The sequence below is a fragment of the Malaclemys terrapin genome, chromosome 9, assembly GCF_027887155.1.
Source record: "Malaclemys terrapin pileata isolate rMalTer1 chromosome 9, rMalTer1.hap1, whole genome shotgun sequence".
NCBI classification, from domain to species: Eukaryota; Metazoa; Chordata; order Testudines; family Emydidae; genus Malaclemys; species Malaclemys terrapin.
The window spans coordinates 49,635,863-49,655,253 of NC_071513.1; the positions used below are offsets into that span (position 1 = coordinate 49,635,863).

The following is a 19,391-nucleotide window of genomic DNA, read 5'->3' on the forward strand; positions in this document are numbered from 1 at the left end:
CCAATGTGCTGTACAGATTAACAAACTATGGAGTGGTTTCTAGCAAAGAGGTCTAAAAGACCAAAGTAAGTCTGCAAAGATCCTGTGGTGGGGACAACTGAACTTTGTACGATTCTTATAAATATCAGCTATGAACAATGTCAGAAATTTCACAATCCCAGCTCCAAAAATGACTAGCTTGCAACAATCTTAAAAAGTAAAACAGTCAAAGGGACACAAAAAGTTAGCAGCGACACCACAATGAAGTTACACTTCGTCCTTCTTATTAAATGTTTGTTGAGCTGTTTTGGGGGTGGAATGGATGTTGGCTAGGCTGATTTAAGAAGGGAATTATAACGCAGCCCTGAAACCGAGGTGGAGGGGAGGGTGCTTGGCTGCTCTCTTGTGGCCACTGCCAGCGTCATCATCAAAATCCCACGTTAATTCAACGATCCACCCCTCCCCCCGAGCAAAAGAGAAGAAAAAAAAGAGACAAACGGTGAAAATGGAGCCAGCCGCCGCGAGCAGCAGGTCTGGGAACAGCCCCACGTGCAAGGCGCAGACCCAGCGAACGCACGAACAGCAGGTGGGCGCCCAGCTAACAACGCCGGCGGCAGGGGCCCAGCCAGGAGATACCCCCCGCGGGCAGGCAACGAGCCCGAGCCCGCTCTGTGCCAGGGCACAGCGTCCTGCCCGGCACGGGACGCAGGCAGCTACAGTACAGAGCCCCCCGGGTATCACCGGCCCCCACCCCGCTCGGGACAAGGCCGGACAGAAAGTTCGTGCAAAGTTCGGCGCCAGCGCCGGGCGAGCCTGGGCCCATGCGCAGTAGTGACACGTAGGTCTCGCCCCCTCCCCCTCCCCGCGGCGGCACCCGGGAGCTACGGCAGCGAAGCTCTAAGCGGCGGCATTGTTGGCAGGGAGGGGACGCGGGGCTGCGGCGGGAGGACCGGGGCAGGCAGCTCCCTCCTCTGCCGCCGCGTCTCAGCCTCCACGTCGGCAGCTTGGCTCCGTTGCCCGCGCCGCACTCTCCGGCCAACTTGGTGCCGCGGGCTCGGCCCAGCACCTCCGCTGCAGTGGGCGAGGGGAGCCCCGAGCCCCGGCCCCCGCCCGGCATGCAACTTACTCCGGCCGGTGCCCTGCTAGCTCTCTCTGCTGGAGAAGCCCCGAAACGCTCCTGGGAAAGCTGCAAGGCACCTTCCCCGGTTGCTATATAGGGCGGGCGGCTGCCAATCCCAGCCACGCACGTCAGAGCCATGCCCCTTCCCTTCCAGGCCCGGCCTGGCCCCGCCACCGCAGCGCCGCCGGCAGGGCGCTGCCCCGGTCCGGTCCACAGGGGCGGCTGGGCCTCAGGGGGAAGGAGGAGCTGGGCCCCGCTGCGCGACCTTGGCTCCCAGCGCCTCCCGCTCTCGACGGAGGCGGTAGGTCCTCAGCTGCCCTGAAGTTCAGCATGATAACCTTCCTCTGCCTCCCTCCCCGTCTGCAGACTAGGGGGAGGTGAGCTCAGCGGGAGTGACCTCCAATGAGCTGGGAGCCAGGAGCGTCCCCCTCAGAATTCCACTTCCCCACATTCTCCCAGTCAAGCGTCAGGGTTGACCTGTCCCTTTGGAAAGTACAGGTACAGCAGCTACAGGGGAAAAAGTCATTTTGATTTCTGGACCAATGGCCACATGGGGAGTTAAAAGAGCTGTGCTGGTAAATTATACCACTATACTTCATAGAATCTCAGGGTTGGAAGGGACCTCAGGAGGTCATCTAGTCCAACCCCCCGCTCAAAGCAGGACCAATCCCCAGATAGATTTTTGCCCCAAATGGCCCCCTCAAGGATTGAGCTCACAACCCTGGGTTTAGTAGGCCAATGCTCAAACCACTGAGCTATGCTTTCCCTGTGTAGGCATACCCTTAGTGTTAATTCACTAATGTTAGTAGAGTGTGCTGAAAAGCAAAGACATAAGGTCTAAGTACTATTTTAGCACCTATGTTTCCTATGGCTCACCTTTCACATACAGCACTTTTCACAATGTCATCTTTTCCTGCTTTGAACTCTCTCACCCTAAATAGCTAGCCTCTATTCAGTCACACACGTCTTTAAAGCATACTTCTGTAAAACTTCTCAACATTAATAAAAACAAGGATATAAAAATACATTTGCTTGGTACAGAGATTAGACCTTCATCTGGTTGATTTTAGATTTTTTTTCTATCTTGGGGTTTTGTCCTGCTGCCCATCATTGTAATATCTGAAGGTTTTCCAAGTAAAATAGATTGGCAATAGCAAAGTCCCCACTCTAGGACTAGGTGTAATGGTTGAGGTGCTCTACTACAGTTTTGGAAGTTGTGGATTTGAGTCTTGCCTCATCTTACACTGAAAGGTCACTTCCAGTTCATCTAGCTACAAAATGGGTACCTGATCCTATTGGGTTAGGGCAGTCAAAGGTAGCCAGCTGTAATGCTAGCTTGTGTGTGAGTGGCTATGAAACTAAGGTGCCTTAACTGGGAGAGACAAGGGGAGCGGGGAATGTGAGATAATATCTTTTACTGGACCAACTTCTGTTGGTGAAAGAGACAGACTTTCAACCTACACCGAGCTCTTCTTCAGGTCTGCCTAAACCATGGCAGCGGTTGAGCCATTGGCACAGAGGGACATTGAAGTTCCTAGCAGACTTCATGGAGTTATTGGCTCTTTTCCTTTATCAGGTATAGAAAGCGCTATGGGATAGAGGGCTTTTTGGAGGGGGATGGGGGTAATCTGAAACATTATGTCTGAAATGTATAGTCGCTATAACTTAGGCTGTAAAATCCTCAGAGAAAGAATTCAGTTGGTTCCCTACTTTTAGAGTGACATGTATACAGACAGTATTTAATTAAATAGATTGAAAAGACCCATTAGGGAATCTAGTCCATCCCCTGGAAGCTAAAAGCAATAAACTTTAATATGCTTCAGCACCCAGTATATTGTATATCCACTGGTCCTCCCACGAGCACATTTTCACTTCTGCTGTTGTATGTGGCATAGGCAAGGTCCATGCAGCTGGCCTGACACAGCACATGTCCCAGGCAAACCAGAGAAACCCCCCTCACCATTTCTGATTCCCTTATAGTTTAAGGTGCAACCAAAAATCAAATATATGTAAAGTCTCTGACCCTATTCCTTTCATGCAACTAAACAGCATCTAAACACCACACCAATATTAAACAAGGCATTTCTAGTGTCTCCCTGGCTTGATTTCCAGGAAGCTGGACCCACATTCTTAACTTTTTAGGCTCCTAGCTTCCACTGATTTAAATGGGAGTTATGAGCCTAAATACCTTTGAGCATCAGAGCCTTATTTCCATCCATTTTCTCTGTGAAATGATAAGTCCTTTTTAAGGCTCTGAGTGCAACTAGCTTCAGCTACACCCAATTAGCTCTTGTGCAGGTAGGTAGCCTAGCGTTGCCCAGGTTACCCTCAGCGCAGGGAGGCAATGCCAGATGAAATCCAAGTCTGGAAACCCCTACTGGGATTTATCTTCCTTTCCCCAAATCTCCATCTCATTGTCTGGGCTCACTAAGCATTCCTTAGGGACATACTGTATCATATCAGTGATAGGGGTCCACATACATCTATCACATTGTAGTTATCCACATGAAGTTCTAGTCTCAAACATTACAGATTTGTGGATCTCCTCAACTGTATCCTTTGGAGGGAATCCTCGGGTGGCTTGGCTTTTTTAACCATATGGCTCCAACTACAGAACAGCAACACACAGCATGAGATGGAGTGTGCCACCAAGCTTTGTGGCAGAGGAGGTTCTAGAAGGGCCCATCACTGCCTCTACTTCTAGAGTGGAGATTTCTGTTGTGGGGAAAATCTGTCACAGGCTATTCTCCTCAGAAGTATAAAAACTTCCATAGAGGGAAACAGCCTGTCGTCACCTGTTCCTCACACACACACACCCAAGTGGTGTGGAGATTTCCTGTGGGAGGATAAAGAGAAAAAGCTTCAGAGATGCTCTGAGGCCTGTCGTGACCTGCTTCCCTGTCCTCCCGCTGCACCACCACCACCACCACCAGTGGGAGCAACCTGCCATGGTCACTTCCCTTCCCTCCACAGAGTTCTTGAAGGGTTGTTTAGATCCTGCTCTTCTTACCATTCTTTGTCAGGGTGACCACATATTGAAAACAAGAAAACAGGCCATCTGTCATGGAGGCATGTATATGGTGGGTTTGGTAGGGCCCAGCCACGAGAGCTTAGGCATCAGGGGAGAAGAGGGTGCCCACTCATTATGACATGTAATGCCCCACCTCTCCCTTCCCTGATACCCTGTGGATTTGGCTGTGTAAAGAGAGGGAGACTGGCTTGAGGACTAGTGAGAAGAAGAGCCAACAACTAGACATCATGGGAAAGATGTTAACATGTGACAAGTGGAGCAGTCCTTGATGAGTACATATGCTCCAGCAACCTATCGTCAGTTTCCCTGGCTCAGCTGCAGGCAGCACCTGCATATGTCCAGTCTGAAGGAATGCACAGAAACTGGCACAAAACAATGATTTGAAACCCTCAGGGACACTGGGTCAGGCCCTAAAAACAGGACATGTCACGACATTCTGAGAATGGAGAAATGGGGAGAAAGAAGCCTCTCTGGGCCCTGTTCTCCTTAGGAACAGAGATTTCTAGGAAGGGAAAAACTTGGCTCCTCAACTTCTGGTGCAAAGATGCTGGTCTTTCAAGCCACATTCACCCTCGGACAACCTGGGATCTTTCCAAGGGCTTTTCTGGTGTTGCAAGGGATGCATACTTTGTTTTGCAGCCAGGGACTGAATTCAACCCAAATGTGTTAAAAAAAGTGGTGAATATGAATGTATGATTCATTATATCTTAAGATTTCTAAAATGTAACTAGTAAGCACCCATCTTGTGCTCTGGGTGCTTATCCCACACACTGAAATCACAAAATAATGCAAGAGAACTGGCCAGAAATATATCTACCTCAGTTGCATTAGAGAACAGAAAAAAAGATGGGCTTCACAGCTCGCTCAAAAGATTAACAAATCTAGGCTCTACAGCACAGATTCTCAAAGGTATTTAGGCTCCTAACTTCCACTGATTTCAGTGGATGTTAGGATCTTAAATACCTTTGAGGATCTGGACCCAGCAGACCAAGGAGGAAAGTGAGTTCCAAAACAGAGGACTAGTCATAAAGAACACCTTGCAAGTTCCCTCTCGTTTATATTGAGGGAGTTCCAGCTTTACCAGCTCTGCTGATCTCGATTTTGGCAGTACTAAGGCTGCGTTAGAAAGTACTTGTTTATTTCTTTTAGGCAGACTACTGTTTTAAAAGAAGGTGAAAGGAGAACTCAGAATGAAGGCCTTACACAAGCCACAGAATACTGAAACTCTCCCACAAGCAAAGCAATGGAGCCAATAATTTGTTTTCATGGTATACACTCAGATACATTGTTTATCACTGGAAGAAAACCTTTGATAAGATTGTGATAATATAGATCACCTTGTGGGGGGGAAAGAGAGAGAAAAAAGTAGTTTGCTGTAAAAAGTGACTCAGAGTGGCATAACAACATTCTATGCTTCCTATATCAATGACTTCCAGACCAAATTTGCATCATTTACAACTGGATAGGAAAAAAGTTCTCAACGGAGATCTGGAAGTGAAGCTGTGTTTCTTCTGATTCATGCATCATCACCAGTAATAAAGATTCCATTGGCCAAATTCTGCCGTAGGTTACACCTATGCAACCCCACGGTCTTCAGTTGTCCACTGTCTATACTTGAGTGTGGGGGCAGGTTTGAATCCCTAAATGGTGTTCCTGTTGAACCCATACCTGAGCCTAATATGAATAAATAGCCTGATCCTAACCAAGTAGTTTTATAAAGAAGTTCCCTTGCCCTAGTAAGAAAGCTGACCAAAGAGACTGAGATCACGGTGAATTTGTGAGACTGTTTAACCTGACTGGGCTTCTCTATCAGCCTATAAGCAATGCAGTGTCCTTATAGTATCACTGAATGCTCCACAAAAAAGGCCAAGCAAAATAGGTTTGAAAAATGAAAGTAACTTATTGGTTTGGAAAGCGTTCTAAAGTGAGCAGGATAGATAAGAGCAACCCCCATCTGAAGAAAGAGGAACTGCAGCAAGTTGGAGAGTAGGTGGTCATGATTTACCTATGGTAAAGTGAGAGGAAGCATTGTGTAGTGGTGTGACTAAGTGGGGGATTTACTTAGTGTTTTGCATTAATATAGTGTGTGCCTCTTTGTGCGTGTTTAACGAGAGGGTGGGAGAAGGTGTTCATTGTTGCAGAACGCCAGGTGTGACTACGCATAGCAGCCTAGACCCCGGACAACAGCCAGGACACTGTAGAATTTAGCAACCAGTGACCTGGAGTCCCACCCCATCTTGGGAGCAAGCCAGTTCTGTCCAGTGGGAGGACAAAGGGCTGAGGAGAGAGGGCCCCCATGATCTGACTAGCTGATTCTGGCCAGTGGGAACAAAGGATGGAAGAGAGGGCCCAGGTGATCCGTTTGCCCAGGACCGAAGACAGAGGATGGAGGAGGGGCTGTTGGGAAGGTGATATATATAGGATGGTTGGCTGGAAGGATGTGGCTTCTGGACTGGGGACAACGGGCAGCCTGAGCCACCTGGACGCTGGACAGACCCAGATGGACAGGCTTGAGGGCCCCGAGAACTTTTTGTGCTGTGTCCAGACGTACAGTAAACCCTTCTGTTTTATGTTGGCTGAGAGTCATTGCAATCTAGAGATCAGGGCTGCATTTCTCCCTCTGAGTGTGGAGGTCCTGGGGGTCCAAAGCAAATATACTTCCTGAGGGGACTCACGGAGACAGACAGGTGTGCTGAAAGCTCAGAGAGGTGGGGTTCCAGGAGGCGGTGGAGCTCAGGGCTTAACCCCCAAGAGAGAAAGTGACTCCCAACAAGTGCTGTCACACACCGAAGGGGGTTCCTCCCAGGGAACGTACAGAGCCGAGAGTGCACAGGTCCCGTGAGACCATGACAAGTGGTTAATGCAGAAGGCAGAGTCAGGAGACATGAACTCCATTTCCAGCTCTGCTGTGACTTTCTGTGTTGGCTTGGGAAAGGCTCAACTTCTGTGTCTCAGTTTCACCAGCTATAAAAAGGAGAAGATAATCCTTATCTACCTCACAGATTGTGATTTAATAACAGGTTGGACAGCACTCTGTTCTTTGGATGGAAGATACCATAGAAGAACAAAGTTATTTTATGTGGCTAGAGAGAGAAAGAGGGAAGTCAGCGGAGAGCCCATTCTAAATGGATTTACAAAGCAAGAGAAAGCAGCAGATGCTGTGTGTGAGATAGTCCTGCCATTTAACGCAAGAGAGCAATCTGGCTGCTGTTTTATATTAATTTGGATTTTAGACGCTAAGGATTTGGGAACACCAAAGCAGAAAGTACTATAGTTAAAATGGGGTGTAATTAAATACAAGTAAGGATTTCAGCACAGGGATGACTCTCCAGTAGCATTTTCTAGCAATATTACAGAGGTGTTAATAGGCAGACTTATGAATCAGGGAGATATGGAAAAAGATTGCCATGCCTAAGGAAAATTCAGGATTCTGGTCTGTATTAAGGGGAAATGCTTGTCAAACAGAAGGGACAAAGAAAGGAAGCATTTGTTTGTGGAAAGTTATATTGCTTCACTATAAGTTAAGAGCTGATTGAGTCAAGAATGGGAGAAGAAGCTTTCAGAAAATGAGTCACATGAAATCTAGATTTAAGTTTTATCTGGGTAGAAGTAATGGCATAGGATAGCAGGAGGGGGAAAAAAGTCACAGGAATTCAAGAAAATTGAGGTTTATGCTATTCAAATCTTCCCACAATTTTTGCTGTTTTCTGCAGATTACATTTTCCCCTTTAATAAATACTGTTTTAGCTGTTCATCTTGCAAAGAGACCCTTCGTAATGGAGCTGCGGTATTGTTCTTCTTTATGTTAAGCCAACACTGCAGAAAAACCGTCTCAAGCCAATAGTTAGCAGAAAGGTGTCTTTCAAAGCGAAGTTGGCAGCTTGCATTTTTAAGCAACAGTTCCCCCAAAAATGAGTATTGGGCTGATGTCACAGAACAAAACATGATCTTTCTGCTCAACATCCACCACTTATTTCTATTTCCTCAGTTTCTGGGATTGTTTATTCATTAAGAATATAAGAGCAGCCATACTGGGGCTGACTAAAGGTCCATCTAGCCTAGTATCCTGTCTCCTGACAGTGGGCGATGCCAGGTGCCACAGTGGGAATGAACAGAACAGGCAATCATCAAGTGATACTTTCAAATGGGATTTGTATCCAATCCTGCATTGGCTGGTAGACTGATGTTCTTGTCCATTCATCCTTGCAGTGTTTCCCGAATTCCCCTCTAGCAATTGTAATTGAGAATGAACATGTGGTACTTTTTTGTATGCTGTTGCCAGAAGGTGCAGTAAATATCATGTAGCATGAGACTACTAGGGTCTCAGAGCCTGTGCTTTTTCTTCTGGAGGCTAAGTGTGATCTTTCTGCTATCTCCTGGCACAGATCTGGAGAGTGAAAAACAGGATCCATATCTTAGCTTGGGGTCTCCCAATGTGCTGCCTGATACACATACTGTACAAGCACCCCTTGCTGATGCTTTACAGAGCAGCTTTATCTAAGAGGACCAGTTTACAGCATTTTTAAAAGACTGTAACCCACCCTCCCCTCACTGACTTGATTTAAGTAAGTAAGTATGAGCAACCACCGCAACAAACTGTGAAAGAGCAAAGAAAAATGCCGAGATTACAGAAAGACAACTCAGATGGACAAGGTGAAAGGAGCAAGGACAAAGAGTTAACTCCACCGTGGAAGGAACAATCGAAAGCTTCCCCTACAAAGGAGTGATTAGAGAGGTATTGAGAATTTAAAAATCTCTCTCTCTCCACTATTTCCATATTTATCTAGTTTAGAGACTAAGGCCTTGGCTACACTGGCGCTGTACAGCGCTGCAACTTGCTGCGCTCAGGGGTGTGAAAACGCCCCCCCCCCCCCCCCCCCCGAGGGCAGTGCTGTAAAGCGCCAGTGTGATCAGAGCCTGCAGCGCTGCACGCTCACTCCAGCACTGCAAGCTACTCCCCTCAGAGAGGTGGAGTACTTGCAGCGCTGCGAGACGGCGCGACTACACTGGCGGTTCACAGCGCTGCCACGGCAGCACTGTGAATTCCTGAGTGTAGCCAAGGCTTATGATGCCGGGTACTATAGAAAAATCTAATATGGTTCCTTTTAGTGCCTTAAAACACTAATAATATTTAGGGCTGTCTAGCGATTAAAAAAATGAATTGCGCAATTAAACTAATCGCGATTAATCACGCTAACAACAATACCATTTACTTAAAATATTTTTTGGATGTTTTCTACATTTTCAAATATATTAATTTCAATTACAACACACAATACAAAGTGTACAGTGCCCACTTTATAGTTATTTTTATTACAAATATTTGCCCTGTAAAAAACAAAAAAAATATTTTTCAATTCACCTCATACAAGTACTGTAGTGCAATCTCTTTATCATGAAAGTTGAACTTACAAATGTAGAATTATGTATAAAAAACCTGTATTCAAAAATAAAACAATGTAAAATTTTAGAGCCTACAAGTCCACTTAGACCTACTTCTTGGTCAGCCAATTACTCAGACAAACAAGGCTGGTTACAATTTGCAGCAGATAATGTTGCCTGCTTCTTGTTTACGTCACCTGAAAGTGAGAACAGGCGTTCACATGGCATTGTTGTAGCTGGCGTTGCAAGATATTTACGTGCCAGATGCGCTACAGATTCATATGTCCCTTCATGTTCAACCACCATTCCAGAGGACATGCTTACATGCGGATAATGGGTTCTGCTTGATAATGATCCAAAGCAGTGCAGACTGACACATGTTCATTTTCATCATTTGAGTCAGGTGCCACCAGCAGAAGGTTGATTTTCTTTTTTTGTGTTTCAGGGTCTGTAGTTTCCGCATCAGAGTGTTGCTCTTTTAAGAATGGTAGCTGTATTAGTCTGTATCAGCAAAAACAACGAGGAGTCCTTGGGCTGATGTCCTTGTTGTTTTTGCTCTTAAGACTTCTAAAAGCATGCTCCACACCTTGTCCCTCTCAGATTTTGGACGGCACTTCAGATTCTTAAATCTTGGGTCCAGTGCTCTAGCTATTTTTAGAAAGCTCACATCAGTACCTTCTTTGTGTTTTTAAAACGAACATGTGCTGGGTCATCATCTGAGACTGCTATAACATGAAATATATGCAGAATGCGGGTAAAACAGAGCAGGAGAGACACAATTCTCCCCTCATGGAGTATAGTCACAAATTTAATTGACACAATTTTTTTAACGAGCATCATCAGCATGGAAGCATCTCCTCTGGAATGGTGGCCAAAGCATGAAAGGGGCACATGAATGTTTAGCATATCTGCCACATAAATATCTTGCAACGCCAGCTACAAAAGTGCCATGTGAACACCTGTTCTTACTTTCAGGTGACATTGTAAATAAGAAGCAGGCAGCAGTATCTCCCGTCAATGAAAACAAACTTGTTTGTCTTAGCAACTGGCAGAATAAGACATAGGACTGAGTGGACTTGTAGGCTCTAAAGTTTTACACTGTTTTGGTTTTGAGTGCAGTTATGTAACCAATAAATAAATCAATAAATCTGCATTTGTAAGTTATACTTTCACGATAAAGAGATTGCACTTCAGTACTTGTATGAGGTGAATTGAAAAATACTATTTCTTTTGTTTATCAGTTTTACAGTGCATATATTTTTAATTAAAAATAATAATATAAAGTGAGCACTGTGCACTTTGTATTCTGTGTTGTAATTGAAATCAATATTGAAAATGTAGGAAAACATCCAAAAATATTTAATAAATTTCAACTGGTATTCTATTGTTATAAGTGCGATTAATCACGATTGATTTTTTTAATCACAATTAATTTTTTTGAGTTAATTGCGTGAGTTAACTGCGATTAAGTGACAGCCCTAATAATATTGTATCCAGTGTTGCAACAAAATCTGAAGAGGTGGCAAGTCTCAAAAATATCTGATGTTTTTCTTAAAGCCTCAGCTCCTGGAGTTATGTGATTACATGAGAATCTCAGCTGCTTTTATTGTTAAGTTTCTGGCTGTTTTGGTTATAGAGAAAAGCTTGAAAGTGTGAACTGTAAAAGCTCAAAAACCAGAAGGCAAATATAAGCACAATGTTGTCCTGCTCCATAAATAGGGCTCCTCGGTGCGATAGTAATACAAATAATAATAAATAACAAAAGTAGTCCCAATTTTTTTTATCATTTTTATGCCAATCTCATTATTTTGGGGGGCTCATGACTTTTGACCACTTGGGATTGGCAATATTGGGTCTGAAAAGACTATAACAAGTGTCTAGTTACAATGCCAACTTTAAGTAATGATGGGACCGTAGCTCTTTAAGCATAGCCTTCCCTTCATCCTAACCATTGCTATCCATGGTGCATGTATAATCCACACACCTCCTGGATGTGGTGTGGTGTTCTGTCCCATCTAGTGGCACCGAGACAGAGAGACAGAGAAAGAGAGAAATGAGTTTGCTTTACAGCCTTAGCTAACAACCTGTTGGCTTTTAGCTCATGCAGTAGAGGCTCATGAAATAAGCTCCCAGAGATCCCAGGTTTGATCCCGCCCACTGACGACTGGGGTCTGTCGACATTACACATGCACAAGGGGCTCACTACGTCCACATACAAGCACTAATTCCTAATCTCTACTAATCCAAAAAAGGGGTTCTCGATGTGTTTAGATGCAGTTGTAGTATGGCAATCTAAACCGGCAGTAAAGAAACCAGACTGACTCTCTCTCCCAAAGCTGCAAGCCCCCTCTAAGCTAGCTGTGGTGGAAGAGAGAAAGCTTTGAGTACAGCTAGTCACTATTTGTTACCAATAATATTTGTTATGGATTGAGGTTAGTGAATCATTCCTGATCTTCTTCAAATGTATTTATTCACCAAAGAATTTGGAATTTATGAATAATTTTTCAGCCTATGTTACTAAACGTTCACTTTGACTAGTCATTATTTGTGGTCACACACGCAGCACTCTGTATCGTTTCTGCTCTCGTTTCTGCTCCCTGGTGGCTAACTGAAACGTTTACTACACTATCCATTATGGGTTTTCAGACAGTGGAGTTCAAATTTGTGAAATTTCCAGGATTCACAAACTTTTTAAAAAAATTAAATACTTGGTAGCTATCCCCATCCTTGTGACACAGCCCAATCAACGACACTCGACACTTTCATCATAAGAAAATATTTATGAATCAGGGTGGGTTTTTTAACTATTTGGCCAGCTCTACTTTTAAGCAATGCACCAGTCCCTCCTCAGCCTCAGAGATCCCCTCAAACACATGCCTCTCATTCTACATAGTAACTGCTGAACTCTTAGTTGTGAACCTATAAGCATATGTAAAAATAGGCCTACCGTAATTTGTACTTTAAATTTAAACATGGTATTTTCACTCTGCCTGGCCAGTGATATCCCCTTTCTCTGTGGCTTTCCGTTCAATAGCTGTTAAACAGGTTTAAGTCCAACTTTATCTTTTACAAACAGAGATAAATACAAAATCAGTACATACATGAGCAACTGATACAATTAGGGCCTGATCTGAATAGGTACAGAGCACCTCCCAGTTCCCTTTGAGACTAGCAGGGCTGGCTCAAAAAGGGTGCCCAGCCTGCAATGCCCCCAGGGAGATGGTGAGAGAGAGAGAGAGACACACACACACACACACACACACACACACACAAAGAAAGTTCTCCTTTGCGCTCCATACAGGACTGCCTCTGGGGCAAAGAGGAACACTGACAAAGCACATGGGAGTGCATGGATGGTGATGGAGGAGGGGCCTCAATTGTGAGGATTTGCAGGTGGCCTGGAAGTGCTTGAACCAGCTTGAGCTAGTGGATGTTGTGAATGATCAGCACCTCTCAAACACCGACTTTTAATCAGAAGTTTCATACAAACCACCACAAATTCTGTTAGAAAAGATGTGGAGAGACTGATATTAGCATAGGCCTCGCTCATGCAAGCTATTTACTCACACACCAAACCTACTCTACCATTTGCTGAAAGCTGCTAGGTGTTTGATGAAATCATGCCACTAGTCACATTAGTTCTATAAAAATAAGCTATTTCTACTTCACAAATGTTGTTTACTATGTGAATATTCAAGATGGAGCCAAGCATCATCTTTCCTTTAAGTGTTTGATTACTGTCATGTGTTTGAGATACCTGTGTTAATTTTGAGCATGAAAGTACTATTACTGGGTAAAAAGAGAATTGCAGACAAACAATTATAAATCTACTACTTCAAGAAGAATCTGAGGTTGGTTTATAGCAAGTCTCCCTCTAAGACAATAATTGGCAAAGAACTGACATGATTTCAACGCTTTCTTGTTAAGGTGTAGTGTTTAGTTACTGAGGAAATACCTTGCTAGATACATAGCTACCATGTAATAGCAGAATTTAGCTCTTGTGCAAACAAGCCTAATTTCTGTTATTTTTGCATTCACTGATATTAAGTGCCGAAAGATGTGGATATGTGGTATACATATTGCTTCGGTGTATGTATGCTTCATTCTGACAACCACCTGCAACACTTATAACATTCTTCCCACTAAGGGATAGCAGAGCATCACTGGAAAACAAGTCCAGACACTGGAATTCTTGCAATTGAGAGGACAAAAATCTGGTCTTATTTCCACTTTTCATGCATAGATAATATCTGTTTTACTTTACAGTAATCCAGCAGCACGCCATCAAGAGAGGTCCCCTCCACAATATGAAACAATCAAGTAGGTGGATTTACAGAAGTTTTATTTCTTAATTTCTTTCAGCTACCGAACGGTAGCCAAAATTCACCTAAGTACAATCTCTTCCCTGAAATTAACCCATAAACATCTTTCCCTCTCTCTCTTCCTCCCCTTGGATTTCTTTTAGCATTTCCTTTTTTTGGAGATCTCCCAGCATCTCTCTCTTTCTCTACATTCAGTAACCCTCTAAGCTGGACATGGCTCCTTTCATCAGCCTTTGCTGTTGAATAAAGAGTGACAAATGACATGCTTCCACCAGGGGCAGAGCACACTGCCTCAGCAATGTAATTAGTGTCTATGTATACAGAGAGAGAGAACAAGGTCAGCCCTACATGCTGCTGCTATTAGAACACAAGACCTAGTCCAGTGTTTCTCAAATGCGACCACAATGGCTGCATTTGGCCACCAGAGGCTTTTCTTGTAGCCACAGCCTCCTGGGTGGTGATTGGGGGAAAGGGGAGGGAGAAGAACAGTGGCCCCTCTCCCAGGGCCACCAGAAGTGATTGGGTCCTATCCCCATCTGGAGCCAGAAACACAGGAGGAGCAGGCAGCCATTGTGAGTTCCCCACCTTCCTGGGGCAGTAGGGCTCGGGCTTTCGGCTTCAGACCTGGGGTGGTGGGTGGCAAGCTCCAGCAATGGGGCTTTGGGCTCCAGCTGTGTGGTGGTGGGCTGTTCCCTGGCCCTAGGCTCACAACTCCCTCACCCCCCCCCCCAAATTGCCCTGGGCCCTGCTGCCTCGTCCAGCTCCCATCCAGCGCCCCTGGCCCCCGCTGCCTCCCTATCCACCTCCCCATCTGGGGCTTAATTTGTCCCCCAGCTTGCCAGGGCTGAGTAAATCTGCTGTGAAAAGTGATATTTGTATGTTTATTAATATCTCTTTTCACTGCCTCCCAGTTAGCTAGCAAGTCTGATTCTGTGAAAAATGCTATTAACAAACATATAAATATCCCTTTTCACAGCAGCAGGCTTACTAGCAAGCAAGTCTTAAAAAAAGAAAAAGAAAAACACCACAAGACAAGAACATGCAAAGCATTTTATTTTTTGTTTCTATTCTGTTTATGTCCAGTAAATAATAGAAACAACTGTACGTTATTGTTATTGAGTTTGCAAAAAAACAAAAAAACCCCACCAACCCTACATGAATAAATTACAATGATAGAGACATGTATATTTGCATATTTATTTGTTTTTTCTAAAGTTAGTAAAGTATTTTAGGAAAAATTGTCAGAGTGGCCACCAGCAAGAGTTGGTGGCCACGCTCTGAAGCCACCAAAAAAATTTGTTGTGAGAATTCCTGACCTAGTCCCTCCATCCCTGTCTGTTTGTGTGCCTTTCTGACATGCCTGTGCTGCTACCCCTGCAGAGTGCAGCGCAGTAACAGTCCTAGACTCTGCTTCTGCACAGGGTCTTCTTCCCTAATCCAACAGTTGCTGGAAGGCCAGTTACATGAGCCCAGTTAAGTATCTCTTTGGTAAGAGCATTGCTAGGAAAATGATAATTACAACAGTAATTAGACAAGAGGAAAGGGAGAGACTAAAGATTAGGACCATTTTGTTTTTTAAGAAGTTGACGTTTTTAAGAAGAGACACGTTGATCTTCCTCTTACCTCATGTATCTCGTAGCAGGAACTAACTACTTATATTTCCCAATAATCAGATGAGCACACAATAAATTGTGATATATTTAAATCAAAAGTTTACCTGCGAACTCACTGCTGCAAGGCATTACTATATCTAATACTATTTTGAACTTCCACAGTAATTTTGATCAAAGGATGAACAATAGCTCTCTTCACATCTTGAAAATTTACCTGACATTTACTACAAGTCAGAAGACTGAATTCACTAGCCAAAGACAAGGGGGTTGCCACCAGCAATGTCCAGAGATGACCATCTGATAAGATACCCAACACCCTGCTACCTTCAGATATGCGGAATGATGTTGGCATTTCTATTATGGAACTGGAAAGAAACTTCACAGAAAGCCTGGGTTAAGTAAAAAGAGCAGCCTCTTCAGGTTTAATGTAGAGCACAAATTCTTGTTGTGGAAAAACAAAACAAAACCCATCACAGACTGGCCACCTTCATGCAAATTAAATCCTTAAACACGCACAAAAAATCCTCCAACAACCCAGAACTCTCCAAAAGCATAGAAATGATCTAAGAAGGGAAGATTCTCGCTCTCTCTGGTACCATAGCAATAAATTTCTTTCACCGAAACAAAGCTCTTTAAATGCTGTCCCACTAGAGTCACAACATGTGAGCTGTGGGGCACTGACTCATAAGTGCAATGAAGGGAAACAGGAAAAAAAAAATTAGAGTAAGGGAGTTTTAATTTAAGATCCTTTGGGAAACATGTTAGTTTAACTTACAAAAGCAGCTTCAGAAGAAATAAACAAGCCTTCCTTTAAGGCAAAGAGGCTGCTAAATCAAACCTTTAACTCAAGTCTTCCCACTGTAGGTCCCAGTCCAGGATGAATTCCTAACCCATACTAAGCTTCTAAAACTAGGATAGAGAGCTGAACTGGAGAGAGCTCTGTAAAGCTAGAGCAAGCATAGAAGCTACGCTAAATTCCCAGGGTAGAGAAAGTTTTTAGGCTATACTTGTAAGCTAAAATAAACCTCTGAGCTATGAACCTCTAAAGTTTAATCAGACAAAGTTCCCAAGCCAAAATGCATTGCTCCTCAACCCTAGAGATAAATTTAATAAATCTCTTAACTCCACCCTTTATAAATTCTGGCCAGTCAATCCTCCCTATCTGACTCAAAATGGAGTCTCACAGCCAGTAATAAACAGTCTCTCCCAACATTAAAGAAAATTTCACTAACATCTGACCTTAAAATACCTACTCTATTATTTCAAGGTAAGAACAGTTAGGAGGAGGAACAGAGATACTACCTCTACAGCATACAACCTGCAATTGAATTCTACTTTCCCATATCTTCTTGGGACTTGGTAAGGTATTTTAATATAAATAACACCCATCTAACTATTTCACAGCTTTAGTCCTGGGTCTGTATGCGGTCTGTGACAGACTATTGGATAAATAGTTCTTAGCCAAACTAGGCTCACTACTTCCTGGCTAGATGCGTCTTCCTCAGCTGACTAAAAACTTTACTGGGATTTAAGTTAATGACCCAGGCCACTGTTAAGATTGCTGGGGCTTTCTTATAGGGTTGCTACTAGGTGGGGTGTATCATGGCCATGGAGTCCTCTCCAGTGGGCCCTAAAAGGCCTGTACTTCTTGACATAGTGCTTTCCCTGGACTTCAGTATCCATATTCATAGCTTGCATATGGATAAATTGAGGCCTGATCTAAGCAGTTTTTGTACCAGTATAACTGTTTTTGTTAGTGGTGTGACTTTTTTCTTCCAAAATAACTACTGGTATAAAGATGCCTTATACCAGTTTACCACATTCCCATACCATAAGGGAAATAAGCTATACTGGTACAACTACATCCACACTGGGTGGAGGGTGGGTTACCATTTTTGTACTGTACCAGCATAACTACATTAGATCACAGTATACATCGGTAGCAGAATGAGAGATAGAACCCAAGTTCACAGACTTCCTCTTCTAACCCCTACCATAGTCTATTAAATAGTGTAATGAGTATCTCACTAGATACATGACTAAGAAGAATATCTGCAGTTCTACTAGCTGAATTACTACTACTGCAATTACCATTCCTCATGCTTTGAGCATCTACTTATCAGAAGTTGGGATCAAGGAGGAATTCCCTCTCATGATTAATATTACAATGGGGGCTAGAAGCCTCAGCTATGATTAGGGTTGCCAACTTTCTAATCCCACAAAACCGAACACCCTAGACCTGCCCCTTCCCCCGAGGTCCTCCCTCCCACTCACTACATTTCCCCTCCCTCCGTGGCTTGCTCTCTCCCACCCTCACTTACTTTCACTGGGTTGCGACAGGGGGTTGGGGTGCAGGAGGGGATGCAGGCTCTGGGGTGGGGCCAGAAATGAGGGTGCAGGAGGGGGCTCCGGGCTGGGGTAGTGGTGTGGGAAGCAGTGCGGGTTCCGGCTGGGGGTGCAGGCTCTGGGGTGGGGCCTGGGATGAAGGGCTTGGGGTGCAGGAGGGGGCTCCAGGCTGGGGGGTAGGGCACAGGGGTTCAGCATGTGTGAGGGGGCTCCGGGCTGGAGTACGGGGGGGTTGAGGGCTCCGGGATGCAGGAGGGGGCTCCAGGCTGGGGCAGCATGCAGAGCCCCATGGCCCCCCCACCTAGGACCCAGATCTTCTGGCCGCTTCCAGGGGACAGCACGGTGCCAGGACAGGTAGGGTCTAGCCTACCTTAGCTCCACAGCACCACGGACCTGACTTTAATGGCCTGGTCGACAGTGCTGACTGGAGCCACCAGGGTCCCTTTTCAACCGGGTGTTCCAGTCAAAAATGAGACACCTGGTCATCCCAGCTATGATCTTGAGCTCTATTGTGTTAGAGACTGTTTATATGCATAGTTACAGACAGTCTCTCTTCCAAAGAGCGTACAATCTAGACAACGCAGACAGAGTGGGAGGAGATAGGAAACCTGCTGAGCAGTTTTGGTTACAGTCTGCAGCTTTGGGGGCAAGTCACCTATCTCCAGCACCCAATGGAATCCAAACCCCAAATAATTCCATTTTACTCTGTAATAAGCTTATACAGGATAAACTCAAATTGTCCACCCTCTATAACAGTGAGAGAGAGATATGCACAGCTGTTTGCTCCCCCAGGTATTAATTACTTACTCTGGGTTAATAAAAATCACTTTTGTTTAGGAATTAAGTATACAAAGTATGATTTAAGTGGTTTCAAGTAATAACAGACAGAAGTAAGTTATCAAGCAAAACAAAACACGCAAGTCTAAGCCTAATACATTAAAGAAACTGAATACAGGTAAATTTCACCCGCCGAGATGTTCCAATAAGCTTCTTTCACAGGCTGGACTCCTTAGTCTGGGCCCAATCCTTTCACCTGGTACAGTCCTTGTTAGTTTCAGCTCAAGTGGTAACTTTGTTCTGTTCCACCCCTTTTTATGGCTTTGGCACAAGGCGGGAATCTTTTTTTCTCTCTGGGTTCCCACCCCTCCTTTTAAATGGAAAAGCACCAGGTTTAAGATGGATTCCAGTACCAGGTGACATTTCCTGTGAGACCGGAAGCCTCCATTCTTTCCAGCCTTACTCACATGAGCACAGAAAGGCTTACAAGTAAACAGAACCATTTACAACCAATTGTCCTGGTTAATGGGAGCCATCAAGATTCCAAACCACCATTAATGGCCCATACTTTGTGTAGTTACAATAGAACTTCAGAGTAATACTTTATATTTCTAGCTTCAGATACAAGAATGAAACATTCATACACATAGGATGAACACTCTCAGTAGATTATAAGCTTTGTAGTGATACCTTACAAGAGACCTTTTGCATAAAGCATATTCCAGTTACATTATATTCGCACTCATTAGCATATTTCCATAATTCATATGGAGTGTAACGTCACAGTCACACTGCAGCTCAGTGACAGAGCCAAAAATAGG

At 44.4% G+C, this 19,391-nt stretch overlaps 1 protein-coding gene and 1 long non-coding RNA gene across 4 annotated transcripts in view; one reads left to right on the forward strand and one right to left on the reverse strand.

The window, feature by feature from the left end:
* Positions 1-19,391, reverse strand: part of HDLBP (high density lipoprotein binding protein) — a 92,044-nt gene that overhangs the window by 60,511 nt on the left and 12,142 nt on the right. Inside the window, exon 1 of one of the 2 annotated variants that reach the window (XM_054038936.1) lies at positions 1,106-1,195. The exons of the other annotated variant lie outside the window; for it this stretch is intronic. The gene's annotated coding sequence lies outside the window, so the exon portion shown is untranslated. Of the gene's footprint in view, positions 1-1,105; positions 1,196-19,391 lie in introns of those variants that run through there. 2 annotated transcript variants of the gene reach the window in all.
* Positions 480-16,776, forward strand: LOC128842768 (uncharacterized). Of its 2 annotated transcripts, none has more exons than XR_008446112.1 (3): positions 480-565; positions 13,779-13,832; positions 15,610-16,776. It is a non-coding gene; the product is annotated as an uncharacterized LOC128842768 (long non-coding RNA). The 2 variants fall into 2 exon arrangements; XR_008446111.1 differs by lacking the exon at positions 480-565 and adding an exon at positions 1,303-1,400.